The sequence below is a fragment of the Agelaius phoeniceus genome, chromosome 29 (assembly GCF_051311805.1).
Source record: "Agelaius phoeniceus isolate bAgePho1 chromosome 29, bAgePho1.hap1, whole genome shotgun sequence".
Lineage (NCBI taxonomy): Eukaryota > Metazoa > Chordata > Aves > Passeriformes > Icteridae > Agelaius > Agelaius phoeniceus.
This window is the reverse complement of record NC_135293.1, coordinates 6,125,946-6,152,083: the sequence shown is the minus strand read 5'-3', so window position 1 is coordinate 6,152,083 and position 26,138 is coordinate 6,125,946. Positions and strand designations below refer to the sequence as shown.

Here is a 26,138-nt window from a genome sequence, read left to right as displayed (position 1 = left end):
TTCATTTTCCCCATGGAAAATGGCCTCCATTTCTGGCCTCTCGCCCTGGCCAATAGGGTGGTGCCCAGCAAGAAATTTGCAATCTTTGCTGGATTTCTCCAAATCTAAAGCTGCCAGTAAGAAGTGCCCTGCAAGTCCTTAGAGCCCCAAAGGCCACCTTTCATTTGATTTGCAGACCGTGGGGAAAGGACTTCTTTCTCCCATGGGAAATGGCCTCGGTTTGCAGCCAATCACCCTTGCAGAAAGTGGGCAGCAGAGCTAGAGTGATGCAATCTTTGCTGGATTTTTCCAAACCTAAAGCTGGCGGCAACTCAGACCCTGTAAGTCCTTAGAGCCCCAGATGCCACCTTTCATCTGATACCCAGACCCTGGGCCAATGACTTCATTTTCCCCGTGGAAAATGGCCTCCACTTGTGGCCACTTGGCCTGGCAGGCAGGGCAGTGCCAAGCGAGAAATTTGCAAACTGTGCTGGATTTCCCTAAATTAAAGCTGGCAGCAACTAGGACCCTGCAAGTCCTTAGAGCCCCAGATGCCACCTTTCATCTGATACCCAGACCCTGGGGACATGACTTCTTTTCCCCATGGAACATGGGGTCAGTTTGGGGCCACTCGCCCTGGCCATCTGCTTCGTTCCCTGTCTGAAATTTGCAAACTTGGCTGATTTTCTCCAAAACTAAAGCTGCTGGCAACGAGGAGCCTGCAGCTCCTTAGGGCCCCAAACATAACCGCTCTGCTGATACCCAAATCATGGGGAAATTACTTCTTTTTCCCATACAAATAGTATCCCTGTGCGGCCGCTTGCCCTGGCAGAAAGTGGGGTGCCAAGCAGGAAATTTGAAAATTCTGCTGGATTTCCGTAAAGTAAAGCTGGCAGCAACTAGGACCCTGCAAGTCCGTAGAGCCCCAGATGCCACCTTTCATCTGATACCCAGACCCTGGGGAGAAGACTTCTTTTCCCTGTGGAAAATGGGGTCAGTTTGGGGCCACTCGCCCTGGCCATCTGCTTCGTTCCCTGTCTGAAATTTGCAAACTTGGCCGATTTTCTCCAAAACTAAAGCTGCTGGCAACGAGGAGCCTGCAGCTCCTTAGGGCCCCAAACATCACCGCTCTGCTGATACCCAGATCATGGGGAAATTACTTCTTTTTCCCATACAAATAGTATCCCTGTGCGGCCGCTTGCCCTGGCAGAAAGTGGGGTGCCGAGCAGGAAATTTGAAAATTCTGCTGGATTTCCATAAAGTAAAGCTGGCAGCAACTAGGACCCTGCAAGTCCGTAGAGCCCCAGATGCCACCTTTCATCTGATACCCAGACCCTGGGGAGAAGACTTCTTTTCCCTGTGGAAAATGGGGTCAGTTTGGGGCCACTCGCCCTGGCCATCTGCTTCGTTCCCTGTCTGAAATTTGCAAACTTGGCCGATTTTCTCCAAAACTAAACCTGCTGGCAACGAGGAGCCTGCAGCTCCTTAGGGCCCCAAACATCACCGCTCTGCTGATACCCAGATCATGGGGAAATTACTTCTTTTTCCCATACAAATAGTATCCCTGTGCGGCTGCTTGCCCTGGCAGAAAGTGGGCTGCCGAGCAGGAAATTTGAAAATTCTGCTGGATTTCCATAAAGTAAAGCTGGCAGCAACTCAGACCCTGCAAGTCCGTAGAGCCCCAGATGCCACCTTTCATCTGATACCCAGACCCTGGGGTCAAGACTTCTTTTCCCTGTGGAAAATCGGGTCAGTTTTGGGCCACTCGCCCTGGCCAATACGGTTGTGCCCAGCAAGAAATTTGCAATCTTTGCTGGATTTCTCCAAATCTAAAGCTGCCAGTAAGAAGTACCCTGCAATTCCTTAGGGCCCCAAAGGCCACCTTTCATTGGATTTGCAGACCGTGGGGAAAGGACTTCTTTTTCCCATGGCATATGGCCTCCGTTTGCAGCCACTCACGCTGGCAGAAAGTGGGGAGCCAAGCTAGAGTGATGCAATCTTTGCTGGATTTTTCCAAACCTAAAGCTGGCAGCAACTGGGACCCTGCAAGTCCTTAGAGCCTGAAAGGCCACCTTGAATATATTACTCACACCCTGGGTAAAGGACATTTTTCCCATGGGAGATGGCCTTCAATTGTGCCCACTTGGCCTGGCAGGCAGGGCAGTGCCAAGCGAGAAATTTGCAAACTGTGCTGGATTCTTCCAAAACTAAAGCTGGCAGCAACTAGGAACCTGCAAGTGCTTAGAGCCCCAGATGCCACCTTTCATCTGATACCCAGACCCTGGGCCAATGACTTCATTTTCCCCATGGAAAATGGCCTCCATTTCTGGCCTCTCGCCCTGGCCAATAGGGTGGTGCCCAGCAAGAAATTTGCAATCTTTGCTGGATTTCTCCAAATCTAAAGCTGCCAGTAAGAAGTGCCCTGCAAGTCCTTAGAGCCCCAAAGGCCACCTTTCATTTGATTTGCAGACCGTGGGGAAAGGACTTCTTTCTCCCATGGGAAATGGCCTCGGTTTGCAGCCAATCACCCTTGCAGAAAGTGGGCAGCAGAGCTAGAGTGATGCAATCTTTGCTGGATTTTTCCAAACCTAAAGCTGGCGGCAACTCAGACCCTGTAAGTCCTTAGAGCCCCAGATGCCACCTTTCATCTGATACCCAGACCCTGGGCCAATGACTTCATTTTCCCCGTGGAAAATGGCCTCCACTTGTGGCCACTTGGCCTGGCAGGCAGGGCAGTGCCAAGCGAGAAATTTGCAAACTGTGCTGGATTTCCCTAAATTAAAGCTGGCAGCAACTAGGACCCTGCAAGTCCTTAGAGCCCCAGATGCCACCTTTCATCTGATACCCAGACCCTGGGGACATGACTTCTTTTCCCCATGGAACATGGGGTCAGTTTGGGGCCACTCGCCCTGGCCATCTGCTTCGTTCCCTGTCTGAAATTTGCAAACTTGGCTGATTTTCTCCAAAACTAAAGCTGCTGGCAACGAGGAGCCTGCAGCTCCTTAGGGCCCCAAACATCACCGCTCTGCTGATACCCAGATCATGGGGAAATTACTTCTTTTTCCCATACAAATAGTATCCCTGTGCGGCCGCTTGCCCTGGCAGAAAGTGGGGTGCCGAGCAGGAAATTTGAAAATTCTGCTGGATTTCCATAAAGTAAAGCTGGCAGCAACTAGGACCCTGCAAGTCCTTAGAGCCCCAGATGCCACCTTTCATCTGATACCCAGACCCTGGGGAGAAGACTTCTTTTCCCTGTGGAAAATGGGGTCAGTTTGGGGCCACTCGCCCTGGCCATCTGCTTCGTTCCCTGTCTGAAATTTGCAAACTTGGCCGATTTTCTCCAAAACTAAACCTGCTGGCAACGAGGAGCCTGCAGCTCCTTAGGGCCCCAAACATCACCGCTCTGCTGATACCCAGATCATGGGGAAATTACTTCTTTTTCCCATACAAATAGTATCCCTGTGCGGCTGCTTGCCCTGGCAGAAAGTGGGCTGCCGAGCAGGAAATTTGAAAATTCTGCTGGATTTCCATAAAGTAAAGCTGGCAGCAACTCGGTCCCTGCAAGTCCTTAGAGCCCCAGATGCCACCTTTCATCTGATACCCAGACCCTGGGGTCAAGACTTCTTTTCCCTGTGGAAAATCGGGTCAGTTTTGGGCCACTCGCCCTGGCCAATACGGTTGTGCCCAGCAAGAAATTTGCAATCTTTGCTGGATTTCTCCAAATCTAAAGCTGCCAGTAAGAAGTACCCTGCAATTCCTTAGGGCCCCAAAGGCCACCTTTCATTGGATTTGCAGACCGTGGGGAAAGGACTTCTTTTTCCCATGGCATATGGCCTCCGTTTGCAGCCACTCACGCTGGCAGAAAGTGGGGAGCCAAGCTAGAGTGATGCAATCTTTGCTGGATTTTTCCAAACCTAAAGCTGGCAGCAACTGGGACCCTGCAAGTCCTTAGAGCCTGAAAGGCCACCTTGAATATATTACTCACACCCTGGGTAAAGGACATTTTTCCCATGGGAGATGGCCTTCAATTGTGCCCACTTGGCCTGGCAGGCAGGGCAGTGCCAAGCGAGAAATTTGCAAACTGTGCTGGATTCTTCCAAAACTAAAGCTGGCAGCAACTAGGAACCTGCAAGTGCTTAGAGCCCCAGATGCCACCTTTCATCTGATACCCAGACCCTGGGCCAATGACTTCATTTTCCCCATGGAAAATGGCCTCCATTTCTGGCCTCTCGCCCTGGCCAATAGGGTGGTGCCCAGCAAGAAATTTGCAATCTTTGCTGGATTTCTCCAAATCTAAAGCTGCCAGTAAGAAGTACCCTGCAAGTCCTTAGAGCCCCAAAGGCCACCTTTCATTGGATTTGCAGACCGTGGGGAAAGGACTTCTTTCTCCCATGGGAAATGGCCTCGGTTTGCAGCCAATCACCCTTGCAGAAAGTGGGCAGCAGAGCTAGAGTGATGCAATCTTTGCTGGATTTTTCCAAACCTAAAGCTGGCGGCAACTCAGACCCTGTAAGTCCTTAGAGCCCCAGAGGCCACCTTTCATCTGATACCCAGACCCTGGGCCAATGACTTCATTTTCCCCGTGGAAAATGGCCTTCCTTTGTGGCCACTTGGCCTGGCAGGCAGGGCAGTGCCAAGCGAGAAATTTGCAAACTGTGCTGGATTTCCCTAAATTAAAGCTGGCAGCAACTAGGACCCTGCAAGTCCTTAGAGCCCCAGATGCCACCTTTCATCTGATACCCAGACCCTGGGGACATAACTTCTTTTCCCCATGGAACATGGGGTCAGTTTGGGGCCACTCGCCCTGGCCATCTGCTTCGTTCCCTGTCTGAAATTTGCAAACTTGGCCGATTTTCTCCAAAACTAAAGCTGCTGGCAACGAGGAGCCTGCAGCTCCTTAGGGCCCCAAACATAACCGCTCTGCTGATACCCAAATCATGGGGAAATTACTTCTTTTTCCCATACAAATAGTATCCCTGTGCGGCCACTTGCCCTGGCAGAAAGTGGGGTGCCGAGCAGGAAATTTGAAAATTCTCCTGGATTTCCATAAAAGTAAAGCTGGCAGCAACTCGGTCCCAGCAAGTCCTTAGAGCCCCAGATGCCACCTTTCATCTGATACCCAGACCCTGGGCCAATGACTTCATTTTCCCCATGGAAAATGGCCTCCATTTCTGGCCTCTCGCCCTGGCCAATAGGGTGGTGCCCAGCAAGAAATTTGTAATCTTTGCTGGATTTCTCCAAATCTAAAGCTGCCAGTAAGATATACCCTGCATGTCCTTAGAGCCCCAAAGGCCACCTTTCATTGGATTTGCAGACCGTGGGGAAAGGACTTCTTTTTCCCATGGGAAATGGCCTCGGTTTGCAGCCAATCACCCTTGCAGAAAGTGGGCAGCAGAGCTAGAGTGATGCAATCTTTGCTGGATTTTTCCAAACCTAAAGCTGGCGGCAACTCGGACCCTGTAAGTCCTTAGAGCCCCAGATGCCACCTTTCATCTGATACCCAGACCCTGGGTAAAGGACATTTTTCCCATGGAAAATAGCCTTCCTTTGTGGCCACTTGGCCTGGCAGGCAGGGCAGTGCCAAGCAAGAAATTTGCAAACTGTGCTGGATTTCCCTAAAAGTAAAGCTGGCAGCAACTAGGACCCTGCAAGTCCTTAGAGCCCCAGATGCCACCTTTCATCTGATACCCAGACCCTGGGGACATGACTTCTTTTCCCCATGGAACATGGGGTCAGTTTGGGGCCACTCGCCCTGGCCATCTGCATTGTTCCCTGTGTGAAATTTGCAAACGTGGCTGATTTTCTCCACAACTAAAGCTGCTGGCAACGAGGAGCCTGCAACTCCATAGCGCTCCAAACATCACCTCTCTGCTGATACCCAGATCATGGGGAAATTACTTCTTTTTCCCATAGAAATGGTATCCCTGTGCGGCCACTTGGCCTGGCTGAAAGTGGGGAGCCAAGCAGGAAATTTGAAAATTCTGCCTGATTTCCCTAAAAGTAAAGCTGCCAGCAACTAGGACCCAGCAAGTCCTTAGAGCCCCAGATGCCACCTTTCATCTCACACCCAGACCCTGGGGAAAGGACTTCTTTTTCCCATGCAAAATAGCCTCCGTTTTCAGCCACTCACCCAGGCAGATAGTGGGGATCCAAGCTGGGATTATGAAATCTTTGCTGGATTTCTCCAAAAGTAAAGCTGACAGCAACTAGGACCCTGTAAGTACTTAGAGCCTCAAAGGCCACCTTGAAACTATTATTCAGACCCTGGGTAAAGGACATTTTTCCCCATGGAAAATGGCCTTCATTTATGGCCACTTGGCCTAGGAGGCAGGGCAGTGCCAAGCGAGAAATTGCAAACTGCACTAGATCCTTCCAAAACTAAAGCTGGCAGCAATTAGGAGCCTGCAAGTCCTTAGAGCCCCAGATGCCAGCTTTCATCTGATACGCAGACCCTGGGCCAATAACTTCATTTTCCCCATGGAAAATGGCCTCCATTTCTGGCCTCTCGCCCCGACCAAGAGGGTGGTGCCCAGCAAGAAATTTGCAATCTTGGCTGGATTTCTCCAAATCTAAAGCTGCCAGTAAGAAGTACCCGGCAAGTCCTTAGAGCCCCAAAGGCCACCTTTCATCTGACACCCAGACCCTGGGGAAAGGACTTCTTTTTCCCATGCAAAATGGCCTCCGTTTGCAGCCAGTCACCCTGGCAGAAAGTGGAGAGCCAAGCTAGGATTATGCAATCTTTGCCGGATTTCTCCAAAAGTAAAGCTGGCAGCAACTAGGACCCTGTAAGTACTTAGAGCCTCAAAGGCCACCTTGAAACTATTACTCAGACCCTGGGTAAAGGACATTTTTCCCCATGGAAAATGGCCTTCATTTGTGGCCACTAGGAGGCAGGGCAGTGCCAAGCGAGAAATTTGCAAACTGCACTAGATCCTTCCAAAACTAAAGCTGCCAGCAATTAGGAACCTGCAAGTCCTTAGAGCCCCAAAGGCCACCTTTCATCTGATACCCAGACCCTGGGCCAATGACTTCATTTTCCCCATGGAAAATGGCCTCCATTTCTGGCCTCTCGCCCTGACCAAGAGGGTGGTGCCCAGTAAGACATTTGCAATCTTGGCTGGATTTCTCCAAATCTAAAGCTGCCAGTAAGAAGTACCCGGCAAGTCCTTAGAGCCCCAAAGGCCACCTTTCATCTGACACCCAGACCCTGGGGAAAGGACTTCTTTTTCCCATGAAAAATGGCCTCCGTTTGCGGCCACTCACCCTGGCAGAAAGCGGGGAGCCAAGCTAGAATTATGCAATCTTTCTGGATTTTTCCAAAAGTAAAGCGGGCAGCAATTAGGACCCTGGAAGTACTTAGAGCCTCAAAAGCCACCTTGAAAATATTACTCAGACCCTGGGTAAGGGACATTTTTCCCATGGAAAACGGCCTTCATTTGTGGCCATTTGGCCTGGCACACATGGCAGTGCCCAGTGAGGAATTTGCAAACTTTGCTGGATTCCTCCACAACTAAACCTGCCGGCAACTAGGAGCTTGCAAGTCCTTAGAGCCCCAAAGGCCACCTTTCATCGATACCCAGACCCTGGGGACATGACTTTTTTTCCCCATGGAAAATGGCGCCAGTTTCAGGCCACTCAGCCTGGCCATCTGCATCCTTCCCTGTGTGAAATTTGCCAACTTTGCTGGATTCCTCCACAACTAAAGCTGCTGGCAACGAGGAGCCTGCAACTCCTTACGGCCCCAAACATCACCTCTCTGCTGATACCCAGATCATGGGGAAATTACTTCTTTTTCCCATGGAAATGGTATCCCTGTGCAGCCACTTGGCCTGGCAGAAAGTGGGGAGGAAAGCAGGAAATTTGAAAATTCTGCCTGATTTCCCTAAAAGTAAAGCTGCCAGACACTAGGAGCCTGCAACTCATAAGGGCCCCAGATGCCACCTTTCATCTGATACTCAGACCCTGGGCCAATGACTTCATTTTCCCCATGGAAAATGGCCTTTATTTCTGGCATCTCGCCTTGACCAATAGGGTGGTGCCCAGCAAGAAAATTGCAATCTTGGCTGGATTTCTCCAAATCTAAAGCTGCCAGTAAGAAGTACCCGGCAAGTCCTTAGAGCCCCAAAGGCCACCTTTCATCTGACACCCAGACCCTGGGGAAAGGACTTCTTTTTCCCATGCAAAATGGGGTCAGTTTGAGGCCACTCAGCCTGGCCATCTGCATTGTTCCCTGTGTGAAATTTGCCAACTTTGCTGGATTCCTCCACAACTAAAGCTGCCGGCATCTAGGAGCTTGCAAGTCCTTAGAGCCCCAGATGCCACCTTTCATTGATACCCAGACCCTGGGGACATGACTTTCTTTTCCCCATGGAAAGTGGCCTCAGTTTGAGGCCACTCACCCTGGCCATCTGCATCCTTCCCTGTGTGAAATTTGCAAACTTTGCTGCATTCCTCCACAACTAAAGCTGCTGGCAATGAGGAGCCTGCAACTCCTTAGGGCCCCAAACATCACCTCTCTGCTGATACACACCTCATGGGGAAATTACTTCTTTTTCCCATTGAAATGGTATCCCTGTGCGGCCACTTGGCCTGGCAGAAAGTGGGATGCCAAGCAGGAAATTTGAAAATTCTGCCTGATTTCCCTAAAAGTAAAGCTGCCAGCAACTAGAGGAGAGGTGCCCTGGGAAAGCTCCAGGGCACCAAGTCCCACGCTCTGCCCTTGAGGGCAGCTGCAGCATAGAAGCCTCGCAAGGCCACGGCTCACCGAGTCCTGTGCTCTGGCCTCGAGCTCAGCTGCAGGAACAAGGCTGCGGAAAAGCTCGGGCTCAGACGAGAACAAGCGTGCTGTGCAGGGGCTCCTCACGGCACCGCTCTGTCCCGTTGTGCCCCGTTGCGTGCTCTCAGCTCCCCGGCAAGCTTCTATTTCCCACATGTCACAAAGGGGCCTTGGACACCAGGTTCCGTTCCATGGCACGGTGACCGTGCTGCAGCGTGCCACCCAGGGCCCTTGCACACACTGCCGCCTGCCCTGGGGCCGCCCCCAGCCCAGCCCAAGTGGCCTAACTTGGAAGGAATGCCTGGCCCCAGGTGTCTAAGGCTAAGGCAGCCCCACAGGATCTTTAGGAAGGGCTTAGAGCATCAGCAAACGCTGCCCTGCTCTGCGGGCTCAGGGCAGCACAAGGAGCCCCAAGGGCTGCTGACTCAGCCGCGCCAGGAAGGACACAGGGCCTTCCAGGGAAGCTGGCACGGCCTCCTTGGGACACATCCCGGCCTGTGGCCATCCTAAACCTGCGGGTGTATCACGCACAAGGAACGTGTGCGCCCGGGCACGAATGTTGCTCTGCGCCCTGGGGCCCGGGCAGTGCTGACAGCAGCAGCTGTGGCAGAGTCCCCGCCCAAGCAAACCTGCCAACCCCCCAGCCCTGGCAGTTCTGGTGCCCGTCTCCTGCCCCAGAGACCTGTGCCCCCGGGGGGCTTCTGTGCCACAGGGAGCCAAAGCCCACCTGCATTGGGGGCTGTGCTCTTTCCTGCAGGGGCTTATGGGCAGAGCACCTGGAGGAACTGCTGGCAACACTTGGTCTCTGTCAGATGATGTTGCTCCTTCCTGAAATGAATTATTTTCATGGACGGGATTGGCAGTAGCACCACAACACCATCAGTTTCCGAGTTTCTCAAAAAAATCAGATTTCAATGGAACACTGTGCTTTTCTGACTCTCTTTCCTGCATTCTGGAAAAAAAAAAGAATCTACCCAGCCTCTGATATTTTAGGCTCCAGTTGCTGTGTGTCTGTCTGTGGCAGCTCATGTCCACACTAATCTGCGTCCCTGCTGAGCGTGGCCATGGACAGCCACACATAGGGAAGTTCCCCAGTGAACATCATTGCAGACACATGGGGATGTGCAGTGGATAGAGTAACTGGGAGGAGAAGCTGTTCTGTGTGTCTGATTATGGTGCTGGTGCCCAAAAACTTGGCAAGAAAACAGCCCTCCATAGTATAAGGCCTATGGAGAAGGTATTTGTTTATTCAATGCCAGGAGTGCGGGGCATTGCTCCAGCACAAACTCACTAATCCATCCTTTGAACAGTTCTTGACTTTATACATGGTTTACTGCATGTGCACATTATACTTTCCTCACCTTCATATTGCAACGTATTTTCTAATCCCATGATGATGCAAGCCCTTGTAGCGCTTGCACGTTTTCTGCACAAGGTGGTCATCAGCCTCTGGTGGTCGTTTTGGATGAAGGCTCATAAGTCTTCCTCGTGCTTGAGCTCTCCACGCCTGCTTCTTGCTCTATAGGATTGTCTGCTCAAACAGCCAGTGGTCAGCTTTTGCAGGTAGCTTGTTCTGCTAAATTTGCTGATTTCCAAAAGGTGCTTCATTCACATAGCCTGTTACAAAGTAGCTACTTCTTTCTGCACAGCTACAGCTTTTTGTGTAGCTCAAGCATTATCTCATTGCCTAGGCATCAAGTCCGCCCTTTCTTTTATCCTTTGCAAATTCTTTGGCAACTATAGTCCTGTTGTGCTCTCAAAATATTTACCTGTTTCGATCCTTTACCTCATTTTGTTTTGCTTCCATTCGTGATATGTGGTGGCAGTTTGTTTACAATACCATATGAAACACTGGCTCATCACACAGGTTCCTAAGAACGGTATTCCAGTTCCTAAAATTCCTACCAAAAAATTGTGTAGGCCAGTTCAGATTAGGTAGCCAAGATGTCAGAGTTTCCCTCAAATATTTGCTCCAAGATGTAATGCCTTGGGTTAGTACTTGTGCCTGTTGCCAAATGGCACAGATATCCATTGCTATTTGCCCTGATTGATTTATATCAGTGCAACAACTGGCATTAATTAGAATACAAACTCCCCCCATTTGGCTGTTACCATATCTAACACCCTGCGGTTTTAAAAGACTACTTCTTTTAGTGAGTCTGTTTCTCTTTGTAGTCTTCCTAAAGCATCTGCTGTTGAATTAGCAATCAGTTCTATTTAGGCTGGGATGTCTGAAATTGCCTTTTCCAGTTGTGCAATTCCGAATTTTGGGAGCAATGCCCTCAAAAAACTGTGGAAACTCTTGCTGTATCACACCACTGGGTTATTGGGTGTTCTCTTTGTGAGCCTGTTCTTCCATAGTCTTCAAATAATACCTGTCATTTCATGAGTTTGATTTATACCTGTAACCAAGGGATAAGGGATCCCATGGGGCATTGGCCAGCCCAGTTACCTGCTAATTGTTTTAATGCTATTCCATTCCCACAAAGGCACCCAGATGCATCAGGAAGAAGGCAGTTGGTGGTAATTCTCACTGACTTGTCTCCCATATGTCTATCAAAAAGACAGTTTTTCCATCATCACTCACTGGCTGGGTGCCACTGACCCACCCAGCTGTGTTAGCGGAAACGCTGCTGAGATTTGTTCCAGGCTTGTTCAGCCCTGTGTGTCTGTGACTGACTCGTTGAGAGGCTGTAACTGGAAAAGGGGCTTTCCCAAGAAGATCCTGCCTGTCTACATTGAGCACCAGCATTGTGGAAGCTGTGAGGGTTCAAATCTGACCAATTGCTTGATGGTAGCCCTGTTAAGGGAAGGTTCCATTGTTGCACCTCTCCGCAAAGCCTGCAATCCCTGAGTCCTGTATAATTAGCTAGGGTTCCTATTAGTGTTACACAGGTGTTAACATCAAAGGCACTGTCAGTATAACCAATGAAAAAGACAGTGAAATACAATATGAATTTAATGGTTTAGGAGTGAATTTCAGTTTTAGTCCATGATCCCCAACAGGTTTGGTTGTCCAGGGTTTAGTTGGTGATTTCTTGAATCAAGAAGATTGAAGGGGTGTAGTGAATCCAGGCAGGTCTTTCCTTTACTCAGATGGAAAAAGGTAGTCAGGAGCACTTGGAACAGTCCATCCCACTTTTCCTGCAGAGGATCACCTGTAAAATTCTTAACACACACCCAGCCACCCAGATCAATTGTATGCAATTTTTGATCTGGCTGCTTAGATTGATTCTCAAACACAGTACTAAACTTCTGGTGCAATTGTTGGTTTATAGCCATTAAATAGTCATAGATATATTGACTACCATCTTGAGCCAAATTTTCATCATGAGTGACATTTAATCCATAAGGTCTGCCATAAAGCATTTCAAATGGGCTTTTTCTTTAGACCTAGGTTTTATTGAGTCTGATGAAGGCAATAGGTAGAGATTGATACCAATATAAATGCACTTCTTGCCAAATTTTAGCTGTTTGATCATATGATTCAGCCTTCCTACTTGACCTCTAGCTTGTGGTCTCTAGGGCATGTGAAGCTGCCATTGGATTCCTAATGCTTTGCACACAGCTTGCACCATTTGAGATGGCACAGAAATGAGATCCTCTGTCAGAGGATATTTCTCCAGGTGCACCAAACCTAGCCATGACCTCATTCAGCAATACTTTTCTTATCTATTCTCTAGCTTTCTTTGTCCTCCAAGGGAACACTTCTGGCCACCCAGAGAAAGTATCAGGAAGTACCAGCAAACATTGCAAACCCCCCTTTCTTGGGAGTTCAGCAAAGTCTATCTGCCACAAGTCTCCAGGAAAAGCTCCTCTGCTCAAAACCCCTTGTTCTAGCTGACTGTTGGATTTGGATTATTCCTCAAATGAGTCACACATTGTGATGGTCCTTCTTTAACAGTGTTCTGCAAGCCTGGGCCTGCAATTTGTACCTTTAGGTATTGGGTTCTGCTCCCCAGCCAGTCTTATCATGTTCACATTTCACATACTGTCTCATTTACTTCTCTGGTATTATTACTTGACCTGTTTCTAATTGTCCCCAACCATTTTCTAAATGTTTTCCTTTACTTTCATTAATCCATTTATAATCAGAAGGTTGGTATTTTACAGGCTGCTTAGTTGATACTGCAGTAGGTATTAGAGCTGCCACAAGTGGTTCATTTTCAGCAGCAATTTGAGCTTCATAATCTGCAAATCTGTCACCTGCTTCCAGGAGGGTGTTACCTTTAGAGTGCCCTCAGCAATGTACAGTTGCCACTTGCAATGGGAGCTCCACCACCTCAGGGAGCCTGAGGATTTCAGCTGCATATTTGACCATCTTCTTTTGTGCAGTCAGGAGTCCTCTTTCCCTCCATATGGCTCGGTGGGCATGAACAATTCCATAGGCATGTTTGGAATCCATCCAAACACTAACTTCCCTTCCTTTTGCCACTTCTAATGCTAGAGGGAGGGCTATCAGCTCAGCCTCTTGTGCTGAGGTTCCTGCTGGAAATGGCTTTGACTCGATTACCTCTGAGACTGTGCTCACGGCGTAGCCTGCCATTTGCACTCCCTGTCCCTCAAAACTGCTGCCATCACAGCAGCAGTTCATGGCTGAACCAGTTCACAGCATCTGGGAGTGGCTGTTCCTTTGGATCTGGGCGGCTGGAGCGCACAGCTTCCATGGTCTCTAGGCAGTCGTGTACTACAGGTTCAGCTTTGGACTTTGCTTGCAGAAAAGAGGCAGGGTTAACAACATTGGTCACTTGAATTCCAGTATCATCAGATTCAGCCAGGACTGCTTGGTAATTTAGGAACCTCGAGGAAGACAGCCAATGGTTCCCTTTCTGATATAAAACAGCTGACACCGTGTGTGACACTGAGACAGTCATCTTTTGTTCTAGTGTAAACTTCCTTGCTTCTTCAATGTTCACGATCACTGCTGCTACTGCCCTGAGGCAGGTGGGCCAGCCCTTTCTCACAGTATCCAGTTGCTTAGAAAAAAATTCCAATGCCCTTTTGCAAGGACCCAGGTGTTGTGCCAGAACCCCTAAAGCTATTCCGTCCTTCGTGTGGGAAAAACCAAAAGGGCTTGCTCACATCAGGCAGCCCCACAGCAGGGGCCCTCATGAGTTCACCCTTCAGTTCTTCAAAGGCCCTGTTCAATTTGGGGGTCCATATCACAGTATTTTTAGAGATTTTCATCAATTTGTATAAAGGTTTCATGATCAATCTGTAGCTGTATATGCACAGTTGGCACCAAGCTGTCATTCCAAGGAAAGCATGGAGTTATCTTACGGTTTGTGGTCGAGTGTCTGGCAAATTGCTTCCTTCCGGGCAGTTCCCAAAGATCGTTGTCCTCCGGAGACCCCATATCCAAGCTAGGTCACGTATTGCTTGTTGTATTGTGTTCTTATATGTTTTAGTTGCATTAAGCTGTACTTTGGTTTGCTGCAGGTCCTCACTGTTACAGAGGTTCTGCCCCTGTGGCCTCCTCCCTCCTTTTTAATGTCAATCTCGCTGCCTCCTTCCCTGGTTCCCTGAAAACTGTCTTGTCATCCCCTCAACCCCTCCCCTGTGTCCTGCCTGTCACTCCACAGCCCATCCCTTCCCTCCAGAAACTTCTTCCAAGGGTGTCGAGTGATAGGCTCAGGCACCGGGGCCCTACCCCGGTTTACCCCCATTGGTTCCCCTACATGTCTGTTTCCCTGCTCCCCACGCCCTCCTGGAATTCCATTGGCAGATGGGCCATCCCCTCCCCTGTTCACCTCCCCTTTGTAATGCCTTGCACAGCCAGTTCTCTGTCTCCAGTTCTCTGGATCCGCTGGGTTGCAGATCTACTTGGAGCTGTTTAATAAAGCTGGACTTTGCCCCCAGCTGGAGTCCCCTCTCCTTCTCCTACCAGCGTGGCTTTGGTGTCTCGTCTGCAGCAGGAGAAAGCCTCAGCCGCTCTCGGGGCCTCCCGAGGAGCGGGAGAGTGTCCCCGCCGCTCGCTGTGCCAGGGCAAGCCGGGGACTGCGAGCGCCCCCTCGGAGGGGCACAGCCACAGCTGCTGCTCCAGCCGGGCTTTCTGTGGAGATACTCGATAACCACTCAGTCCAGGAACATTCAAAAGGTTCACTGCCCACTCAAAACATTCTTTAGTAGTGTCAGTAGCAATTAACAAACCATCTGCATGCTGTAGGAGTGTTCCTTCCTCAGGCAGTGATTGCCATAGCTCTAATTCTTCAGCCGATTGATTCCCAAAAACTGAGAATGTTTTTGAACCCTTGAGGTAATCCTGCCCAGCTAAGTTGGTTTTTCCTGCCTGTGCTAGGGTTCTCCCATTCAAGAGCAAATATATTTTGACTTTCTTCCGCAAGTGGCAGGCAGAAGAAAGCATCTTTCACGTCTATCACTGGAAACCAAATAAAATCATCTCAAAGCTTATCTAGTAAGGTAGTCAGGCATAAATCATTAATTGCCTGTAAATCTGGCACTAGTTTCTAAGTTCCATTAGGTTTCTTTATTGCCAATCTAGGAGTATTAAATTTGGACTCCCATTCTTCCAATAATCCTAATGTCAGGAATTTAGTGATTGTTGGGTCTATTCCTTTCCTATCTTCTAATCTCGAAAGCTATTGCTTTCTGACTGCTGGCCTAACTCTTGTCTGTAGCTCGATTTTTACAGGGTCTGCTCATTTTGATTTTCCTGGCCTATCGGTATCCCCTGCTCTTGGGTACACCTGATTCAATACTTGCTCTAAAGAGTTATTATTGTTTGTTGGTCCTGTGTCAATTGTCAGTCCTAATGCTAAAGCAAATTTGTCTTCAGGTACCTTAAATTTCATTTTTCTTTTTTTAAGCTGAACTGTTGCTTCTAAATTTTCAAGCAAATCCCTGTCTAGGGCAGATTTGGGTGAGTTTGGTAAATCAAGAAACTGATGTATTCCCATTTTCTTCTCAATTTTACATTTAAGCAGTTTCAGGAAGAATGCATTGTTCTGGCTGGCCAGTGGCTCCTCTTGCTTGAAGACAGTTTTCACTTTTGGGTATCAATGCTTGATTCAAGAGTGAAAATGTGTCTCCAGTATTTACTAAAAATTCAACTTCTTTCTCATTCTTCAGCTGTATTTTAACCAGTGGGCCTGCTAGGGTAAGATCTGCCAGTCTTGGTCATTTCTTATCATCTAGAGTGGCTACAAGAGTTTTGTGCACTTGGTCTGCTAACTCTGGGCACTGGCATTTCCAGTGTCCTTTCTTACAATATGCACATTGATTTGGCCCCAGCTTGGCCTGTGGCTGGTTTGAACCTCCTCTGCCTCTGGTATTTTGGCCCCTGCCTCTGCTTCATCCACGCCCACGTCCTCTCCCTGGAGCTGATACAGAGCTGCCACCATGGCTGCAGGGAGTTCTTTTTCTCTGTCTTTATTATCATACACCTTCTATGCTTTTTCATTAATGCCTTTAAGTCTCTCTTTACAGGCTCTTTCAGCTTCTCAAGTTCCTGCCTGACATCTGGGCTAGATTGCCCAAACATCAGGGAGAGGAACTGCTGCTTTCCCATATCCGACCAGGGATCCAGGGCTGTGCGTTTACGTGCAGCTGCTCAGAGCCTGTTCACAAAGTCAGTGGGTGACTCATGCTGTCCCTGTGTAACATTATATATTGCTGACCAATTTATTGCTTCTGGAATGGCATTTTTTAATTCAAATTTGACTAGTTCCTGGTATCTGGCTAACATTGCACAGCTGCCTGCATAATTCGGGTCCCACAAAGGGTTTACAGTAGGAAACAGCTGGTCCACTGTACCTTGTCAGGCTCCACTAGCACTTTGTCCCTGCACATGGGCTCTGGCTACCTTTATCACCAACTCTTTTGCTGGTTTTCTTAGCTCTGTCAGCATGAAATCAGTATCACCTCAGTCTGGGTCTCGATTTTTGACTATGAACTCAAATTGTTTTGCTACTTTGCTGGGGTTTTCTCTATAAATTTTAACTTTTTCCTGCCAATGATTCAGGTCACTAGTAGAAAAGCAGAAGTTCACCCACATGGCTTCTCCTTGAGGACCCACTACTTGCCTTAAGGGGTGACTAAAGGCAGAGTTTCCTTGGTTTTATTCCTTGTGTTGGTTGTCACTGGGGTCTCTGAAATTGTCCCCTCACCAGGATTATTCATCTCATCCTCACTGCCATTTGGGTTTAATTCAGGGTGCGGAGTGGTGGGGTGAGGGGGAGTGTACCCAAGCTGGCCTAGGGTAACTGAGCTGTAACTCTTGGACACCTAGAACACAATCTTCCTCGTGCTTTTTAGGCAATTTCAAACATCTCTGCCCTATGCTACATGCTGAACAACATCTCTTTATTTTCTGCCTGTTATTTCTTTCCAAAGTTAGGACTAAAGGGTCCTGTGGGGCCAAATCAAAGCCACATTCTTTCTGCCACTCAGGTTTATTCTCCAGGGTAAAAAACACGTCTGCATATATCACATGATCTCATTTTTCTTCTTTTCATAAAAATAACATCAACTGTCACAATGTATGATAATTTTAAGTTCCATTAGGGGGTCACTTTTCACCACTTTCTAACTGATACCAAGGCTACCTTTGGGTAGAGTATTTAATCAGATTACCTTTCTTTGAAAAATTACCTTCCAGGATTCCTCCCAAAGCTTTCTTATGTGCTAAAATACATTCTAGCGGACTCTTTTTAATAACATTTTTACTTCTTGTGTTATTCATTCTTAATGCTATCTTAATTTCCAAACTTACCAGTATGTATTACTACTTCTTCTCTTTTCCTTCTCTTTATGCCCTGTATACTGCACTTAACACACACTGGGTGTCTCTGAGTCACCCAGCACCAATATTCTTTTTTATAGTCCTAACAAGCAATGAAAACAAAAGGATTACACGTTCCACACAATCTACAAGCAACTGGGCTATGATCGGACATAAAACAAGTTTCTTAAAACACTGCCTAAAGTAAAACTCAGGAGTATATACTCATATAAACCTAGAGTTCACAACCCTTGACTTTTGATGTAGTGTCTAAAAGCTTGAGTGACTGCTCGATGTTGTTCAAAGACTTCTCAACCTCAGACGGGCTTGGTGCTGTGCCCATTTCCCTGGGGTGTTGCAGTTTGTGTTTATTTATCAGTTACTGTATAATAGTTTGTTTTCATGTACCCCCTGTTTTTCCCAAGTTGGTTTACCCCTAGGTTTTGCCCTCCCTCAAAGCTGTCCCTCATGGCATTTCCCACTCTTTGTTCCAGCTCCTTCCCTGCCTGTCAAGGTAACCCAGCTCTTTATTCCTGAACCTTCCCTGTCAGTTTTGTCTTGGACCAATCCCTGACTGCACCACCCCTTTGGAATTCCCCTATTTCAGGAAACCCCACACATCCATGGGACCTACCCTCTCCTCCCATCTGTCCTAATTAGTCCCAAGCAACTGATGTAATCCCCTCGCTCCTGCCCTGCAGATTCCTTCTTGCTCAATTGTTTCTATCCACCCCCTGAGTTGTATCCCTATAAAATCCCGTGGACAGAAGTGCTGGTGGCTCTTTGCTTCTGAATCCTTCCCTTGGGATAAACCTTTGCCTGTGGAACCTCACAATGGAGGAGCCTCCTCCTTCTCTTTCGCCTGGTCCGTGCCACAGTTATTAGATCCTGAACCACTGAGCAGTGGCTCATCAGGTTCAGCCGCAGGCAGAGCCCACGCCTTGGCCGTTCCCCGCTTCTGGCACAGCGCCGGAGTTTTCCCCAGAGCCAGCCCGGGCTCCGCTGGGCTGCATCAATGGGGAACCTGTTCCAGTGCCTGACTGTGCTCTGGGTGAAAAACCTTTTCCTGATATGGAAATGAAACTTGCCCTGTCCCAGCTCCCTGCCCTTTTCTCAAGTCCTGTCACTGCTCCCAACAGTGACGAGAGCTGCAGCAGCCCCTCTGATTCCCCTCAGGAGGATGTTGGAGACCACAGTGAACAGACTAGAGTGGCCTCAGCTGCACGTAGGGCTTCTCCTCCAGACCACACTCCATCCTTGCAGTCCTCCTTTGCATTCTGGCTAATAGCTTACTATCTTTTTATATTGTGGTGCCCAAAACTGCCCCTGTCTGCTTACAGCACTTCTCCTGGCTGCTGCTTCAGGGTGCGGGCACTGTAATCAGAGACACTGAACAGCTTCTCCTCCCAGACTTATCCTTATCCTCTGTACTTCCACGTGTCTGCCTTCATGTTCACTCAGGAACCTCCCTATTTGTGGCCACCCATTGCTGTGCTCAGCAGGGACACAGTTGTGTTTGGACATGAGCTGCCACAGCCAGACAGGCAGCAACTGAAGCCGAGAACATCAGAGATTGGGCAGATTCTATTTTTTCCAGAATGCAGGAAAGAGAGTGAGAAAAGCACAAGGAAACATCATGGTGTTACTTTGAAATCTAATTGCCCTGGGAAACTCAGAAATGGATGGTGTTGAGGTGCTACTGTGAATGCCTTCCATGAAAATAATTCATTTCAGGAAGGAGCAACATCATCTGACAGAGACCAAGTGTTGCCAGCAGTTGCTCCAGGTGCTCCGGCCATCAGCCCCTGCAGGAAAGAGCACAGCCCCCAATGCAGGTGGGCTTTGGCTCCCTGTGGCACAGAAGCCCCCCGGGGGCACAGGTCTCTGGGGCAGGAGACGGGCACCAGCACTGCCAGGGCTCAGGGGGAGGCAGGTCTGCTTGGGTGGGGACTCTGCCACAGCTGCTGCTGTCAGCACTGCCCGGGCCCCAGGGCTCAGAGCAGCATACGTGCCCGGGCCCACACGTTCCTTGTGCATCACAACCGCAGGTTTAGGATGGCCACGGGCCGGGACGTGTCCCAAGGAGGCCGTGCCAGCTTCCCTGGAAGACCCCGTGCCCTTCCCGGTGCGGCTGCGTCATCAGGCCTTGGGGCTCCTTGTGCTGCCCTGAGCCCACAGAGCAGGGCAGCGTTTGCTGATGCTCTAAGCCCTTCCTAAAGATCCTGTGGGGCTGCATAAGACACCTGGGGCCAGGCATTCCTTCCAGCCTGGGCCACTTGGGCTGGATTGGGGGCGGCCCCAGGGCAGGCGGCAGTGTGTGCAAGGGCCCTGGGTGGCACGCTGCAGCACGGTCACCATGCCATGGAACGGAACCTGGTGTCCAAGGCCCCTTTGTGACATGTGGGAAATAGAAGCTTGCCGGGGAGCTGGGAGCACGCAACGGGGCACAACGGGACAGAGCGGTGCCGTGAGGAGCCCCTGCACAGCACGCTTGTTCCCGTCTGAGCCCGAGCTTTTCCGCAGCCTTGTTCCTGCAGCTGAGCTCGAGGCCAGAGCACAGGACTCGGTGAGCCGTGGCCTTGCAAGGCTTCTATTCTGCAGCCCTCAAGGGCAGAGCGTGGGACATGGTGCCCTGGGGCTTTCCCAAGGGACCTCTCCTGCAAGTAGCTCCAGTCAGAGACATGGAGCAGAGACCACCGAGAGTGCCCAAGATGGCCTGGCTGGAGGAGGAGGAGGAGGAGGAAGAAGGCCCTGGAGCTGCCCCAGCACAGGAGACTGACGAGGTGGTGCCTTTCCATCCACAGCAGGAGGGTGAGTGGCAGAGCTGGGATGCAGGGCTGGAGCCTGCAGCCAACTTGGCCCCATGCCATGCCATGCCATGCCATGCCATGCCATGCCATGCCATGCCATGCCATGCCATGCATGCCATCCCATCCCATCCCATGCAATCCCCTGAGGAAATGCCCACGGACCGAACGGAAGAGGGCCTGGGCAGACACCCTGCAGTGGCCGTGCTCCATCCCCTGGGGCATCATGGGGCTCTCCCAGCCTGGGGGGCACAGGGCTGGGCTGTGTTCTCCAGCCTCTCCCGCAGCCCCTCAGCTCTGGCTGCGCTCGCTCTTTGCCAGATGCAGCCCTGGAGCACACACAAGAGCAGGAATCCAGCCGTGGCCGCTTCCGCGGCACAGCACAGGTACCTGCAGCCACCACCAACTGGGCTGGGCCTGCTGTCCCTGCTCAGCCCAGCACCGTGTGTGCAGCACTCCATACAACATCCCCGGCTTCCTGCCCTTCTCCTCCAGTTCATCCGCAAATTCATCAAGAGAATGCAGGAGGAAGAGACCATCGCCATGGGCACTGGGCTCAGAGCATACTCGCCCATGTTCAAAACAAAGACCAGCGCTGCCCTCCTGTGTATGCTTGTAGAGGAAGGTTTTTACTATCCAGACCAAGTAAGCAGCCTGTGGGCAGGGTTTGATCCTCCCAGGAATTGCTTGGCCTCCCAAGCCACGCATGCTGGTTGCTGTGAGCCTTTGAGGCCACATGGCAGTGCACGGGGAAGGGAAGCACTTCTCTGGGCAAGCTGGGAACATTGCTCCCTCTGGCAGCTTCTCAAGTCTCCCTGTGCCTTCTCCAGGTGCCCGCCATGGTGAGGTTCACCCACGAGTGGCTCGTGGCCAATGATTGTGCTGAGCCCAGGCTGGACGAGGCCCTGCTGGATCTGACGGAAGCACAGCCAGATGACGCAGTCCTGACGCTCCTGCGTGTGGCCCCGTCCTGTGACAGGTATGGGGCCCACCTGCCCAGAGGGCTCAGGCCTCCCCAGCCCATCACCCTGTACAGCCTGCCGCAGGTGTCTGAGCAACAGAGACTTCCAGGGCCCTCTGGCTGCTGCCTTTCCCAGCCCTGGCACATCGGCCCCTAAACCTGCTGCCATGCTCCCTCCCTGCCCCTCAGGGCTCTGTCCCCACAGGCCTGGGCTGCCTGCCTGCTGCTGGCCAGGGCCAATGGGCAGAGGCAGAACTGGCAGCCAGCTCAGCTCCCCCCGGTGCTGTGTCTGAGACCCCCCTGAGACAGAGCTCTGACCCCGCAGAGCTGCCATGGCCATGTGGAAGACCATCATGGGCTCAGCCAGGACTGCGGAGCTGGCACAGCTGATCCTCCTGGATGTGCTGGGGAGCTGGCCAGAGCACAGCACGTGCACCTCCGATGGGGACCAAACGGCTGTCTTTGGCCTGGCTGTGAGTTTCTGCAAGTGGCCTTTGCTGGCCCCAAGGCCGCCTCTCCAGAGCTCTCCATCCTCCTTCCCCCACTGCATCTGCCTGCCCCAGGGGCAGCTTCAGGCCCAGCAGGCCCCATGCTCCCCCTGCCTCTCTCCGGGCCTCTCCCTGCCACGCTCGGGCCCTGCCACATGGACGCCTGGGCACTGAGCGCTGTTCCGGGGGGCTTTGTCCTTTGCAGGCAACCATGGTGATGTGGAAGATCCTCCAGGTGCCCTGTCTGCCATGGATATTGAAGGTGTATTTCCCCTGCCTATTTGTGCATCTGCTCTTCCAAGTGTTCTCCAGCACTGAAGAGATGCCAGAGGAGGTCGATGCCTTCTGGAAGGGTTGCCAGCAAGAGCACGGCCTTGCCACCAGCCCCAACAGGTGCTCCATCCCACTCCTCCTGTCCCTGCCACATGGCCTGCCAAGGAGCCAGTGCTGCCAGGGTGACCTGGCCTTTGCTGTGCACACAGGTTTGCAGTGCGCACCCTGAAGTGCCTGCTCTGCCTTCTCCGCTGTGAGGATGTGGTGGTGGCAATGGAACGCAAGCGTGGCTGGGACACGCCGCTCTCTCTTGACAGCCACCACTTTGCCGTGGCTCTGCTGGCCAGGTGAGAGCCCCTTCTCCCCACTGCCTCTGACATTTGTGCTCTGTGCCCACGTGTCCCCCAAACTCCCCATGATCATGGGCCAGAGGGCCTTGTCACTGAAGGACGGCCAAGCAGACTGGAAAAGGCTGGCAGAGGAGGGTGCCCATGAGCAACCAACTCCCAAATGGCCCACGTCCCCTTGCTGGAAAGGTGGTGGGGAAAGATGAGAACTCTGAGAGGCACTCCCGGGAGAGATTTGCCCCACTGACTCAGGGTCTTGTTTCCTTTTTCCTCTGGTCAGAATAATCTGCCATTCAGCCATACACTTCTGTTCTGGGATTGCATTCTAGCTGCTCACCATACTCGGCCAAGAGATGCCATCCTGGGATTTCCCTGCCCTGGCATTCCTTGTGGAGGTGAGCCTCAAGGCCAGCGCTGCCTGGCTGAGCTGCCTCCCAGCTCTCTGCCCCTCTGGTAGGCACAGCTGCCAGGACGGTGCCCCGTGCCCTGTGCTGCTGCCTGGGCCCAGCCCTGTGTGGTTCCGGGCTCCTGCCGGCCGGCTCCCTGTCACTGCCGGTGCCTTTCAGGTCCTCGAGTGCCTGGACTTGAGGGAATGCAGTGACAGTGTTCTGGAGATCATGGCACGGAACCTGCAGAGCGAGCACAGGGCCAGGCATTACTTGGCACTCAGAGGCCTCGTAGTGCTGGGCAAGAATCCCTCGATGGCGAGAAGGGGGCAGTGGCTGAAGCCGTGCAGGCAGCGTGGGGCTGGGCAAGGCAGTCGCTTGGCCTTGCCTGGGCTTGGGGCGCTGGGGCAGCTGCTCCCAGCTCTCCTGCCTCTTGCTTCACTTCAGCTGCCCCAGTGCTTTGGGACAGGCCTTTGGCCTCTGGGCCCTGCAGCAGCAGGCTGGCCTTTCACAAACTTGTGTTCCGCACAGGCGGAAAAAATGGGCAGCCTGACTGAAAGTCTTGTGGAGCTCCTGCAGGAAAATGATAAGCGACATGATCAGGATGACCATTCTTCTACTCTGCTATTTGCTTCTGGATAATGGTGCCCCAATACCCACCCCCACTGCCCTGCAGCTGGCTGAGGCGCTCCTGCAACTCTTTGACCACGTAAGGCTCTGTGCCCACAGCCTTGGCCACCGGCTGCTGCCCGGACACTTGGTGCCCTGTGCAGATGCAGGCCTGTGCCCCGGGGGGCCTAAAGCAGCTGATGCTGAGGTCTTTTGCCCTTCCTTTCATATACAGGATGATATCCAGGTGCAGCTGAGCTCCATGTGTGTCTTTCAAGAGATGCTGGACTTATTAACAGAAGATGGAAGAAAGGCCCTGAAGTCCCACGTGCGCCAGAGCCTGGTGCCACTCTACTTCCACTGCCATGATGAGAATCAGATTGTTGCGGAGGTGACGACCTGTGGCCACCTGCTGTCCTCCTGGGAGGGGGCTGGGCCGCCTCCTGCCCTGGCACCTTGCGGGCTGCAGCCTCCTCCAGGCTGTGGCACTGGGATGCTCCTGTGCCCGGGCCTGCGAGGCCAACTCCGCATCTCTGCTGCTCTCCGGGCCTCCCGGGAAACACTGCATTCTGCAGCCAGATTCCTAAAGAGGAGGAATCTCGAAGAAATGCTCCAGGTGGACCAGACATGGAGGTTTGGCGAGTGCCTGGTAAGAGGAGCCGAGAACCCTCAGGCTCAGCCGGGAGAAGGCCCCTGAGGGCAGTGCTCAGGTGCGGGGCTCGGCAGCTGTGCCCCTGCCCGCTGCTGCAGCCAGAGGCCGCGGGGGCTCTTCTCCAGGCTCCCGTGGACCCCAGCCGGGTGCCCATGGAGCCCCGGCCCGGCGGGGCTGCGGGGCGGCACCGCGGCTCCCCGGGCAGCAGCCGGCCCTCTGCCCCCTGCTCTCGGGAGCCCTAGGACAGTGGCTGCTGGCCGCGCCTCAGGCCTGTGCGGGCAGGGGAGGCCGGGGCAGGGCGCAGGCAGCGCCCGGCCCAGGGGCGGAGCCCGCGCCAACCCTTCCCTCCTGCCGCTCTCTGCAGCTGGCAGAGGACAGGAGCCGAGCGGCCGAGCACCTGCGCCGGGCCCTGCGCTACCTGCGGAGCCCACAGGAGCTCCTGCGAGAGGCGGCCATCAGGTTCATGGGTGAGCCACGAGCCCGGACTCCCCACCACGGCCCGGCCCGCCGCAGCTCGGCCCCAGCCCCGCCTGCTGCCCCGGCAGCGCCGGCCGGGCCCGGCGCCGTGGAGCCCCGCCCGGCCTGGGCATTGCTGCTGCCGCCCTCTGGCATCCGTGCCCTTGGGCGGCAGCGTGCGGCAAGGGCCCGGGCTGAGCCCTGCCGGGCCAGCAGCCCGTGTGGCCACAGCGCCGGCAGCGCCGCCGGCAGGGAGCTGTGCCGCTGGCGCCCTGACAGGCTCTGTGTTCACAGGCATGGCCGGGCGGCACCTGAGGGGGCAGCAGCGAGAGCTGCAGCTGATCTGCACTGGTGAGTGAGGCCAGCGGGCTGACAGCGGGGGCTGCCGGGGACAGCTGCAAGCCCTGCCCCGGCTGCGGAGGTCTCTGCTCCCGGGGGCAGAGCACCCTGACATTTCAGGGCCACGTGAGCCATTGGTGGCCAGCAGCTTCGGGCTGATCCCCTTGCTCCCTGCTCCCTCCTGGCCATGGCAAGAGCCGGCTGCGATGGCCCGGGCAGGGGGCTCTCCTTGGCTCCCTGCAGAGCCGGCATCTGACCGTGATTCTCTTCCTTTCTCTTGCAGCCCTTGAAGGCCTGACGGAGGACATGAGCAGTTCCGTGTCAGAGCTGGCACTTGAAACACTGCATGTCCTCCGAGCAACAGCCAGTGGGCGATATTCCATCTTCCAGAGGCTGCACGATCAGCTGCACAGGGCATGGATCACTCGGCCTCGTCTGTCACAGCTCGGCTGGCTGCACTGCTGGAGCTCTGAGGACAGTTGATCCGGGAGGCTCTCTTTGCTGGGGCAGCCTGAGCCAGTGGGGATTTTTACTTTTCTTTAAGATTTTTCTGTTCTTCCATTCTTTTTTTTACCCTATGTAAATATATACCATGTTATAATATACACACTCTCAGGAGATTTTCTTTGCTGCCCAGGGTCTGTAGGGCATAGGGAGAGTGGAGAAAAGCGTGCTTCTACATAGCATGCTGCCCATGCATGCAGTGCTGCGGGGAAAATGGCCAGAAGCCCCTTGGCCTTTGGTGATTCTGCGGAAGCCTTTGTGCTGCCCACAGAGCGGCTGGGCAGGGGCCGGAGCTGTGGGCATCCCTGCCAGAGCGGTGCCTGGAGATGGCCACAAGCCCTGTGCCAGGCAGGAAGCGCCATCCGTGTCCTCCCGCCCGTGTGCTGCTGCCTGCCTTGCCAAGGGCTCCCAGGTGCCTCTGGATGGGGCTGCTCTGGAGCTGCTGTGGGGCTGCAGCGCTGCTGCCAGGCAGCTTGGCCGGGCTGGGGCACGGCCTGAGGGGCTGGGGCGCTGGCAAGCCCTGAGCAATGGGCTGTCAGAGGCCACAAGCAGCCCCCTGGCAGCCGCCTTCTTCCTGCCAGAGTTGACTCGCAAGATGGATCCCAGGCACTCTGCAACTAACAGCATCAGTGTTGTTGGAAACCCAAATGCAGAGAAATCTCAGACCTTTGGTCTTGTCGGCAAAGCTTAGAATTAAACACAGCATTTGAGCTGAGACCTTGGAAAGGGCTTCCGAACTCAGGTGCTAGAAGCGAGAATGCGGATTTCTAGTTTATAGCAGAGACACGGGGAGGAAAGTTGAAGTGGAGGAAAGTTTAGAG

The 26,138-nt window shown here is 52.5% G+C and overlaps 1 long non-coding RNA gene across 1 annotated transcript; it reads left to right on the top strand.

Annotated features, from left to right (window-relative positions):
* Positions 1 to 24,397: 24,397 nt before the first annotated feature.
* Positions 24,398 to 25,418, top strand: LOC143696145 (uncharacterized). Its single transcript, XR_013185553.1, has 2 exons — positions 24,398 to 24,825; positions 25,097 to 25,418. It is a non-coding gene; the product is annotated as an uncharacterized LOC143696145 (long non-coding RNA).
* Positions 25,419 to 26,138: the final 720 nt, after the last annotated feature.